The sequence below is a fragment of the Peromyscus leucopus genome, chromosome 12, assembly GCF_004664715.2.
Source record: "Peromyscus leucopus breed LL Stock chromosome 12, UCI_PerLeu_2.1, whole genome shotgun sequence".
Lineage (NCBI taxonomy): Eukaryota > Metazoa > Chordata > Mammalia > Rodentia > Cricetidae > Peromyscus > Peromyscus leucopus.
The window spans coordinates 6685597-6696895 of NC_051073.1; positions in this window are offsets into that span (position 1 = coordinate 6685597).

Consider the following 11299-nt stretch of genomic DNA (forward strand, 5'->3'; position numbering starts at 1 on the left):
CACGGGAAGACAGTTCTGTCCTGTGCTATAAGTAGGAGGTGGACTGGGGCAGGGTAGCGGTGGTGGCCTGGTGTGCAGTGGAGGCGTGTTAGAGACAGCCCAGCTGCCCTGGGGACAAAGTCTGGGGCAAGGAATCAAGGATTACTGAGACACTCTGGTTTCTTACCTGCCAGGGGTGGGGGGGTGGGAGGGTAGGGGTAGGGAGGGCGGCAGAAAAGAGCATTTTGAAACAAAATGGGACAAGAGTGAGGAGAATGTCAACTTAAAATCCCAAGGTTCAATGCTTCAATTGGCCATGCCTGTGAGAACCCCAAGTGACTGATCTAGATACAAATACTGGAATTATTGGCACATTATGATGCTATTTCAAGCCACAGATATGGATAGGATTGTGCTACAAGAACATGTGTAGACACTTCTTAAATATGCATAATTAAAGAGAAGAAAATAAAAGTCACGTGTAATCTATCAAGTTAGCACACAACAGAGGGTATAGGATGGACCTGGAATGGATTATAATAAGTGAAAGGACCCTGTCTCAGACAAACATGCAGATCTCAATGTTATTAACTGGGTATAGATTATAAGACTAGGGTGGGGACCCTAAGAGGGAACAAGAGATGCTGGGAAAGCTGGGGGGGGGGTGTCGTCACATGAGACGTGGAAATGGGATACTGGGGCGTGGGGTAGGAGAGTTCAGGGAAGGAAGAGAGAGAGGTGGGGAAGAAAAAAGAGAGAAAAAATAACTGTTGTTTGAAAATGCCATAATTGAACCTAACTCTTTGTAAGCTAACAAAACTATTTTTAATAAAAAGACACTTATAGGCCTTGTAAAATTAATTATTTACATGTAAGTAAGTGTACCCCATGGCCAGAGGGTAGTGAGATAACAAAAGGATGGTCCTACCTGGGACCCCCTTGGTTCTCTTGACCCTCTGTTCTTCCTCCTCACTGTTCAAGGTAGCAGCCAGGCCGCTAGACACCCAGTGTCCCGGGGGAGGGGTGGGCAGTGCATAGTAAGGGTCTCTCCTGGCGTTTCAGTATCTAAGGGACAAAGAAAGGACCAAGAGTCTTCTGAGATGACAGATTTGAAAGGATACCAGGTCTTCCTAGACTGAGAGGAAGCCGAGGGCCCTGCACCCCACCCCAGGCCAGCTATGGAGCAGATAACCTTGCATAATCCAACAGTTGGGGCTCCACAGGTTTTTGCCTGGGGTTATAATTTGTCTCTAAAATGTCTTCCACAGGGTCATGCTTTTAACACTCATCCCTAGCTTGTGGAACCATTTTTGGAGTCTCTGGAGCCTTTAGGAAGTGGGCCCTGGCTGGTGGGGGTAGATCCCCTAGGGCGTGCTTTTAAAGGTTTACAGAGCTCTCTGTATCCTAATTGGCCATGGCATGAACACTTCTCTGTCATAGACTCTCCTCACTCGTTTCTGTTGGGTATTTGGTCACAGCAGACACTCAGGTAAACACTGAGAACGCCCAGCCCTCAGAAGAGGTGAGATGGCCAGGCACCAGGTGCAGCAGCCTTGACTTCCTCTGGGGGTCAGAAGCAGTGCCAGGCTCTCGTGGACCAAGTACAGAGAGCCAGGAACACAGGATTTGTGCTGTCACTCAAGCTCTTCCAACAGAGGATGCATTTTTGGTGACTTGTGTGGACCGACACCACTGGACATCAGGGAGACAGGTCTTGGCATTTCCAAGTCCCCTGGAATGTGTATATATGCCTAGGAAAAACATGAGACCCAGAAGATGGAAAAATGGAGGCTCAAAGTAGGAGTCAAATTCATCTAGAGAATAAACCAAGCTGTATTCTTTGTGATCTATACCTGAATAAGTTCCTAGAAAAAATAAATAAAATTTTCAGGAATGATGGAGATTCTTCTGCATGGAAGAGAAGGAGCACGCAAAAGTGAAAACATACCATCTTTAAGTGTTCACAATACACTGTCCTTAAAGGGTAAAGTACAGAGGAAGAGAGAGAGGAAGAGAACCAGGGGTCAAAAGAGGTAGGACTAGTCAGTGACTTCTCAAACAGTACTGCGAACATGCTGAAGATACAGCTCACTCACACGAAAGAATGCTGATGCTTGCCACTGCCAGCAGGCCTGAGGTCCGCAGCACACGAAGCCTCTCAGAGGGAGAGCTCAGCACACCACATCCCAGGATGGATCTCCAGGCTCCTGTATCTCTAAGGGGTACCATTTTCCCACTGGGAGATCCTCATCCACCTACATGGCGCTCAGAGTGAGGTCATGAGATGAGATGGTCTTTTCCGGTCCTGCCCATCTAGCTCTTCTTGCGCCTTCTATCTTGCCTCAGTCTTGTCACGTCTCAGTCCGTCACGTCCCAGTCCGTCACGTCCCAGTCCATCACGTCCCAGTCAGTCATGCTTTGGCTGAGGTCACAGACACATGAGGCTCAGGCTCCAAGCCTCATCAGCCATGGCTCTTCCATTATCTGTGTGTCTATCAGGGCAGAGACCACGCTAGTGAGATGTCAACCCCACCCCCACCCCCATTCCAGACTCAGTGATAGCTACTGACTTCCACTCTGTGTATTTTCATAAATGTTAACTCTTCAGACCTTTTTTGTCCTTTAAGACAGGAATCGCTAACTCTCCTTCACAGGTAAGAGTTGCAGGCAGAACAATGGCCTCCGAAGATATCCACACCTTGATCCCTACAGCCTGTGATCATTACCTTCTCTACCACGTCTCTTGCAGATGTGGTTAAGCCGAAGATCTTGAGAAGGATATATTCTAGAAGATGGCGTGGGATCGAAATACAGCCACATGCTTTTTATAAAGGAGGCGGCGAGCCAGGCATGGCAATCCAAGGCTATAATCCGAGGTACTCGGGAGACTAAAGCAGCAGGATTTCTTGGACCCAGGAGCTTGGAGACCAGTCTGGGGAAAGCAGCTGGATCACATACCAAAAATTAAATAAAACCCAGAAAGAGATTTTACAGGAAAGACGACGATGGGTCACGATGCTGTGCCATTGGCCAGGAGCACGGAAGAAGAGACTCTCCACTAAGGAATGTAGCATCAAGACTGGAGGGATGGGTCTGAGGTTAGAGCGCTTGCTGCTCCTTCAGAGGACCCGAGTTCAGTGCCCAGCATCCATGCCAGGTGGCTCACAAACACCCATAACCACAGCTCCAGGAGCTCTGACACCCTCTTCTGGCTTCTCCAGGCACTCACGTACACATGTGTACATACATATACACAAATAACAGTCATTTTAATTAAGAAATACAGCATCAGACGGAAGGCAAGGAAACTTTCTCCCAAGAGCCCTCAGAGAAGCTGTAGCTCAGGCAATATTTGATTTTTGAATCAATAAAATTGATTTGAACTTATGACCTCCAGAATGAAAAACAAAAAAAGATAGCTGTGTGCTGTGTTAAGTCAACAAGTTCATGGGAGTCCATTACAACAGCACATTAAACTAATAAAATGAGTAAACACAAACGTTCCTGGCTTGCTGCAAGTCACCCAGCAGGTAAAGCACACGCCCTCCATCTGATCCGAAGCCTCACTCTTCCTTGTACAGATGATGCCGATTCTAAGTCTCCAGCAATGTGGAGTTTCCATAGGGAAACAAACAGGTAAGCGTGTGTGTGTGTGTGTGTGTGTGTGTGTGTGTGAAGTACACCCATCCCCCCAGCTCCCATAAGAAGGAAACACCTGGCCAGAAGCACTAAAGGTGCTGTGGGATGGTCTGTATGTCAAAATGCTCTGATTGGTCAATAAATAAAACACTGATTGGCCAGTGGCCAGGCAGGAAGTAGGTGGGACAAGGAGAGAGGAGAATTCTGGGAAGTGGAAGGCTGAGGAGAGACACTGCAGCCACCACCAGAACTAGCAACATGTAAAGACTCTGGTAAGCCACCAGCCACGTGGCAAGGTATAGATTTATAAAAATGGGTTAATTTAAGATAAAAGAACAGTTAGCAAGAAGCCTGCCACGGCCCGCCCTACAGTTTATAAGTAATATAAGCGTCTGAATGATTATTTTATACGTGGATTGTGAGACTGCGGGGTTTGGTGGAACCTGGAGAGAAGCCCTCCAGCTACAAAAGGTGCTTCTCAACTTAAATGTATCAGTTAACAGTGTTTCATCTCAACAAATGCATGGTGAGATTAAACGCTGTAAACTGAAATTGCATTAGCTATAGGGCACCAGAGCTTAACAGCCAGCCCTGGGAGCTGCTCTCCCTGCGGCTGCACTTGAGACTTGTGCCACACTGCTGCCCTAGCATGGATTGCGAAGAACAAATTTAGACAGTTCCCTAGTGTCAACCAGTGTAGGCAAGGGCCACTTGCAACTTTCTAAGGATGTCAGCGAGCTCGAATTCTGTGCATCTGTTTTCACTCTTCATTCTGCATTCAGTCGCGATCCTGCAGTATCGTTCTGTCTGTGTTCTAACTGGACCGAAGAGATGGAAAGAACACAAAGCCACCATCCTTTGTCAGCCCGATTAATGACATGTCAGTAGACTGGCTACAACCAGGGCCTGCCCTGAAGGCCGAGTTCACTGGGAGCATTTCCCGAAAGCGAGGGATGGTGAGTGTGTCTCTCACGGAAGCTGGTCACTTTGATATCAGAGCCCATCCTTTGGGCCTTGCTCTCCCAGCACATATTAAATTTTCTCCTTCATTCTCAGGTCTGGAGAAAAAAAAAAAGAAGTAAAAAACCCTAGAATGTAAGACATTTGACCCCAACATCAGTCTGAGCTTGGAGCGGCCAGGCATGGTTCAGATGCTGCCAGTTATGAGTCCAGTCTGCTCAGTAGTTATATTTGGAAAAAAAAAAAATATGTATTTTCTATTTGGTTGTGGGCCTGGAGAGTTGGCTTAGCAGTTATGGGCACTTGTTGCTCTTACAGAGGCCTGGGGTTCAATTCCTAGCACACACTAGCAGTTCACAGCCATCTGTAACTCCAGTCCCAGAGAATCTGACACCCCATCTGATCACTGGAGACACCAGGCACACATGTGATACACATGCATACATGTAAACAAAATATTCATGCACATAAATCTGTGGTGGTATTCTGTTTGTACTGAAATGTGATTTTGATTGTATGTTAATAAATAAAGTTGCCCGGGGGTCAGAGCTATTAGAGCCATAGAAAGAGCATGGCGGTGGTGGCACACGCCTTTAATCCCAGCACTTGGTAGGCTGTGTGTTCAGGGATACAGCCAGCATTGGAGACATACGCCTTTAAGACCTGGAGGGCTGTACTTACAGGCAGTGACGAGGCAGTCACATGTTTGGGTTTACAACCAATGAGAAGGCAGAACAGAAAGACTATATAAAGACAAACACACAGGAAGTAGGTTTGTTTCAGAGAGGTAGGTCCACTGCAGGAGGAAGGGTAAGGTTTTTAGCTCTGAGCTCTGACCTCTCGGCTTTCTCTTTTACATTGGTTCTGTGTTTCTTATTTAATAAGACGGTTGGTTACATCTACATAAATCTCTAAAAATAGTTTAAAAGATGGTTCCCACTATGTAACTCAAATTGGCTCCACACTCCTAGCCTCCTGCCTCAGTCTCCTGAGTGCTGAGATTGTAAGCATACGCTATCATATCCAGCCAGCATCACCTATGTTTTTAAAACCTCACTGGAAGGTTGTGTGCCAGCTCTCTGTAACTGTAACAAAGTACCTAAGACAACCAACTGGAAAAGAGGGGAGGGTTTCTGACTCATGGTTTTGAAGGTTTATGTCCATGTTAGTTGGCTCCATGGTTTGAAAGGTCTTGTGAGGTAGCACACCATGGAAGGAACATGAAATGGAGGATGCTTACCTCATACCAGTGAGTAAGAGAGAGGAAGAGATGGGTACCCCACAGTCCTCAGATCAACCTACGACCTCCCGAGGCTCTGCCTTTAAAGGCTCCGTGAGTTTCAAAACAACAAAGAAAGAAACATGTGGGACTTTGGTAGACCTTCCAGGTGCAAAGTATTAGAGTGTCTGGCCCTTTTACCTGAAGAAGGAATTTACTATAACATCCGTCTGTATTGCTCGTGTGTGTGTGTGTGTGTGTGTGTGTGTGTGTGTATGTGTGTGTGTGTGTGTGTGTGTGTGTGTGTTCACATATGCATGGGGATGTGTGTGCAGGAGCATGTGTTCAGCCCTGTAGGCCAGATGGCAACACCACGTCTTTTCCTCACAGTTCTCCATCTTATTTTTTGAGACTGAGTCTCTCACTGAACGGGAACTCATTCAGCAAGGCTGGCTGGCCAGCCAATGAGCTTGAGAGATCTGCCTGCCCTGCCCTTTCACCTCCCCATGCTAGGGTTCCAGATGCACGCCACTATGCCGTGTCTGGCTTTTCTGGGGGAGCTGGGGATCCGAACTCAAGTCCTCGTGTTGACACAGAAGGCAATGTTCCACCTGAGCTGTCTCTCCAGCCCATCAATACTTTTCTTATATATGAAAATTCCTACTCTACCCTACTCTCTTGGATAGAGAAATTTTGACTTCACTATATGTCTACATGTAAACACATGTCTGGTTGGTAACTGCTTACATATGATGATTTCACATTACCTGAGAGTTCACAACACATCTTACAGCCTTGGTTGAAAACAGAAAAGCGAAAAATTCCAAGGCCAGAGAAGACAACAGTATATCATCTAAGAAACCCTGGGAAATGAGGTTGGAATGTTCTCCCTGCTTGATTACCCGCCTTCATCCTTTTCCAAGGCTCTGCCCCCAGATTCTGAAGTCCTCTTATCAGCTCTCATAAACACAGCAGGAGGAAGCAAGCATTTCTGAGCCCTCAATCCAATACCCTACCTCCTTAGGTCTGCTGGCTTCCTACTCCAACTCACTCTCCACCCGGGGTTTAAAAGCCACCTGCACATCCATCATCACCAACGAGGCCTTGGTCTGGGCCCTCAGTCTTCTGTTCTCATTGGGAGCGGGGAGGCCTTGTGACTCTCAGCTTGGAGACGGTTGTGACATTAGGTAGTCATCCCCCAGCAGCTGGGGCCGGCCGGCACCACTGCACTGCTCAGCTCACCAAGTGATGAGACGGGTTAGCTAGCGATGGCTTGACTCGGCGCTCACAGCTTCTTGCCTTTGTGCTTGGCAAGTCCCCTCAGATGCTGATCGAGAGAGAGAGAGAGAGAGAGAGAGAGAGAGAGAGAGAGAGAGAGAGAGAGAGAGAGAAGAGAGCAGAGAAAAGCTGCCATCATCCACGCACTCTGATAGCCTGACGTGACAGTAGGGGATTCGCTGAAGGAAACATGCTTGTTTGGTCGATGACTCCCTGGTTAGGAGTAATCAGAGGTGCCTGCAAGCCCAGGGGTGACCACTTGTCCCAGCACATCCCCAGCACTGGGACAGCATCAGACATCCTCATCTGGAACTACCTCTCCATCTTTGCCTCTCTGCTTCTAGCTTCTTTTGGGAAACTCTGCCTGGATCTTAATGAACTGAAAACACAATGCCTTAAATACAGCTACACACCCATTCCCCCGGGTATGCTTTGAACAATGCGCTGGACCATTTAAAATGCTGTCACTCTTCTGTTAGGTTCTTTTTTTTTTTTTTTTAAGTTTTATTTGATAATTACGTGTCTGATGTAATATACGGGTGCAGGTGTCTCAGAAGCCACGGGCGTCAGGTTCCCTAAGCTACAGTGACAAGCAAGTTATTCCATGGGATCTCAGTGATGGGAACCAAACCCAGGTCCTCTGCAAGAGCAGTGGAGCCGTCTCTCCGGTCCAGTGCGTATTCGGTTAAGAACCACCGAACAAGCAGTGACAGAGCAGCTGCTGGGCTCTGTGGAGCTGGGAGTCCCGGGCTGACTCTGCCTGCTGGAGTTCCCACTCCAGCTGGAAAGGCAAGCCCAGGCATGGAAGAGCGGCGCAAAGTGAAGGGCAGGAGGGTGGAAGCTTATCTAGAGAGCGGCCCGCGGCCCGCTGCCCACCCCCACCCCCCCCCACTCCCCACACACACACCACCACCCCACCACCCCCGCTGCCACCGCTGCCGCATCAAAAGTAACAAAGAAAAGGAAGTGCAGGAAATGTGCCTGGAAAAAAAAAAAAAAGCTGCATGTTGACCACACATAATAGTGACCAAGTTCTTTCTCCCCACGTTCCAATGACACGTCCATTCATTTTCACTGTGCCAGGTTGAAGCAGGAACCACTGGGTGCACAAAACGTTTCCTGTAGATTACCACGGCGCTGGGAAGAGCTGATGGGCTTCGGCAGCGATGTGGGCTATTACTCCAAGCCGGTCATTCATTAACCCTCAGGAAGTTCTTCGCGCCAAAGTCATCATTATTATTAGATGCTAAGCCCCGAACCCCAGATGGGTGTTCGCTGCCTCTCTCTCCAGGATGCTCAGAGTATGAGTCAGCCAGGGGGCCTGTGTCATTTCCTAAAATGCCTTCTGCTTCGTGGGGAATTTGGCTTTGGACAATGGGGCCTGCTGCTCAGGGAACCTGGCAAAAAGCCCTTTCGAGAGGTCATGATCACTTCTGCTTTTTCTGGGAGGTCCTGAGTGGTGCCAGAGGCTACAGGCTCCCCTCAAATTTCTGCTCTTCTATCCTGCAGAGGTACAGGCTGAGTATCCTTAATCTGAAATTAGAGACTCTCTTGAAAACTCAGAATTTCTACTTTGCTGGTTCATACACATTACTGAAAACACTGTATAAAACTCCCCTCAGGCTATGCACAATGAGGCGTATATGAAGCATACATTATTTTGTATCTAGAATGTATCTCAGCCCCACCACCCAAGTTGTCTTTAGTATGTGCAAATATTCCAAAATAGGAAGAAATCCAAACTCGGAGACACTTATTAGACAATGTGGATAGCATCTTATTGGATAAGGCTGGCTGGCTGAGGACTACATTTCCCAGAGTACTCTGCAGCAGGTCATCACTTCAATAGGTATAGTCAGAAGAAGTGATGAGAACGACATCATAACCTTTCCTTGAAAGAAATGGTGCTGTGATCACCCGTCACCCCGCAGTCCAAACCTTCTACTGCTGAAAGACAACAAGAACCATCGGTCTCCTCAGACACAGTGAGGGAAGGGAAGCAGACGGCCGTGAACTGCCATCCTCTGGACTGCTGCGTGGAGAGTGGTACCGTACATCACATTCGGCAGCTAAAACCACCCTACCACCCTCTGTTCTCTAAGAAGAGAAGCAATCACGCCATCAATGTCCCTTCTGTTTTCTTCTCTCTCTCTCTCTCTTTTTTTGTTTGTTTGTTTGTTTGTTTTTCGAGACAGAGTTTGGTTCCCTTCTGTTTTCTAAGCTGGGTTCAGGTTTTTGTTGTTTGTTTTGACTTGCTACCTAAAGATCTCACTGCACTGGGGAAGGTCTGAATGCAAGCAAGCATGCTTACAACATGACAGCAATGTTTAATTCCTTAGATCTCTCTCTCTCTCTCTCTCTCTCTCTCTCTCTCTCTCTCTCTCTCTCTCTGTGTGTGTGTGTGTGTGTGTGTGTGTGTGTGTTTACATATATATATCCCAATATTTGCAGTTTTATGGGTTCTAAGAATTCTGGGTGCTGTCCCTGTCATTTTCAAGTAAAGCCACAGACAATGGTAAGGCCAAATATTTAGAGATGTTATCACCTTATGTGTATCCACAGCGGTGTTTGCAAGTCTCTCACACAAAGGCCTGCTCCTATTTTGCGGGATGCCGGTTTCCTCACCAGCCCCTCCCCTAGGATGCCAACTATGCATACCTAAGTGCTTCTAAATTGTGTCTCCATATGAATTGCCATCTTGGTGTATATCAAAACCCAGCCTCTGATTGACAGGGGCCTTTTCTTTTTTTCTTATACAAGGTATTACTCAAAATGGATTTGCCTAACACTCCACAGGTTTCTAGAATCTGTATCACGAGTTGAAGCACTTTCCATCTCTGTGCCTGGGCTCTGGTCTGAGGTGTTTCTACGTGAGCTGTCTTCAGAGCTTGGTAGTTCCAGCTCGACTTGGGGTTCGCCCCTGGCCCTTGTGAAGGATGGATCCCCATTCCTGCTATTTTGTAACTCAGTTCTACCCGGGAGACGTCCACAGCAATGCGGTGACTGGGAGCCGAGTGCAGCCGTGCCGAGATAGGAAGGGGATGAGCTGAGGGAGGTGGGAGGGGCTGTGTGGACAGAAGCAGCCCTGAGTGGACACTCCTGAAGAGGAGGCAGGCAGCTCCCGAGCTGCCTCCCCCGGGCTATGGAGGGGACGAACAGTTTGAGCTCAGCCTGGGCTGGATCGCAAGGCCCTGTCTAAAAAATAATAATAAAATCATCCTGGTTTCTACAGAAGTCACAAATATTTGGTGATCCCCAACAACCATCTGGATTCTTATATCCGCCCATAGGCCTCTCATCCAGACCGCTGGTCAACACGCTACACAGGCTCCCATGGGCAGTAAGCTCCTGGTGTACAGTGCAGACACCAGCCCGGACTCAAGGGTCACCAACTGACCAAATGGGAGAAGCTGAAGCTGGGGGCAGGGACGCTTGACCCACACAACACCCCAACTTCAGCAGAAAGCAGCCAGAGTGAAGTCAGCGCCCACAACTCCTGGGCTAACCTCCCTCAAACCCTTGTCCCGTGAAGTCATTTTTTATGTACATAAGCAAACAGTCTGGAATGCTAGATCACAGATGCTGTTCCTGTACGAAGGGTCAGACATGTTCACATCCTACCTAGTACGTTCATCAATCGGTTGAACTCAAATACACTTCCCCTCAAAACTTAGACATTGCCCCCTCTAATGTCCACAAGTGGAAGGAATTTCCTTTGTTCTGTGGTTGAAATTGGTTGGCTATTCTATCCCGGATGCCCCCATTTGGAGTGTCCAGCATCACCAACGGATGCTTCACTTGAAAATAATAAACGAACGGTGAATTATAATTGAACGAATGAGCCCTCACACTTCTTCCTTTAGGCTGGGCAGTCCACGGCCATTTATCTTGCATCTGCTCCACTACCCCACCCCACCCACCCCCCACCCCCCACCCCCCACCCCGCATTCATTCGGCAAGGGACTTATTGAGTGTCCACTGTGTACCTGGCAGGCAGGACCGGCTACCTACATAGTACAGTAAATGCAAAGAGAGAGGCTTGTTCAAAAGTCACCAGGAATTGAGGACAGGGACCGTAAAGCCTGTGACAGCAGTGTCCTGGGAATAAAGGAAACAAAAAACACTCATACCATTATAGATGACGAGGAGAAACAAAGAAGAGATAGGTGACAAGCAATGTCCGGTTGTCCCTTGCCACCCTGGGAACTGCTCCCAGGATCCCCC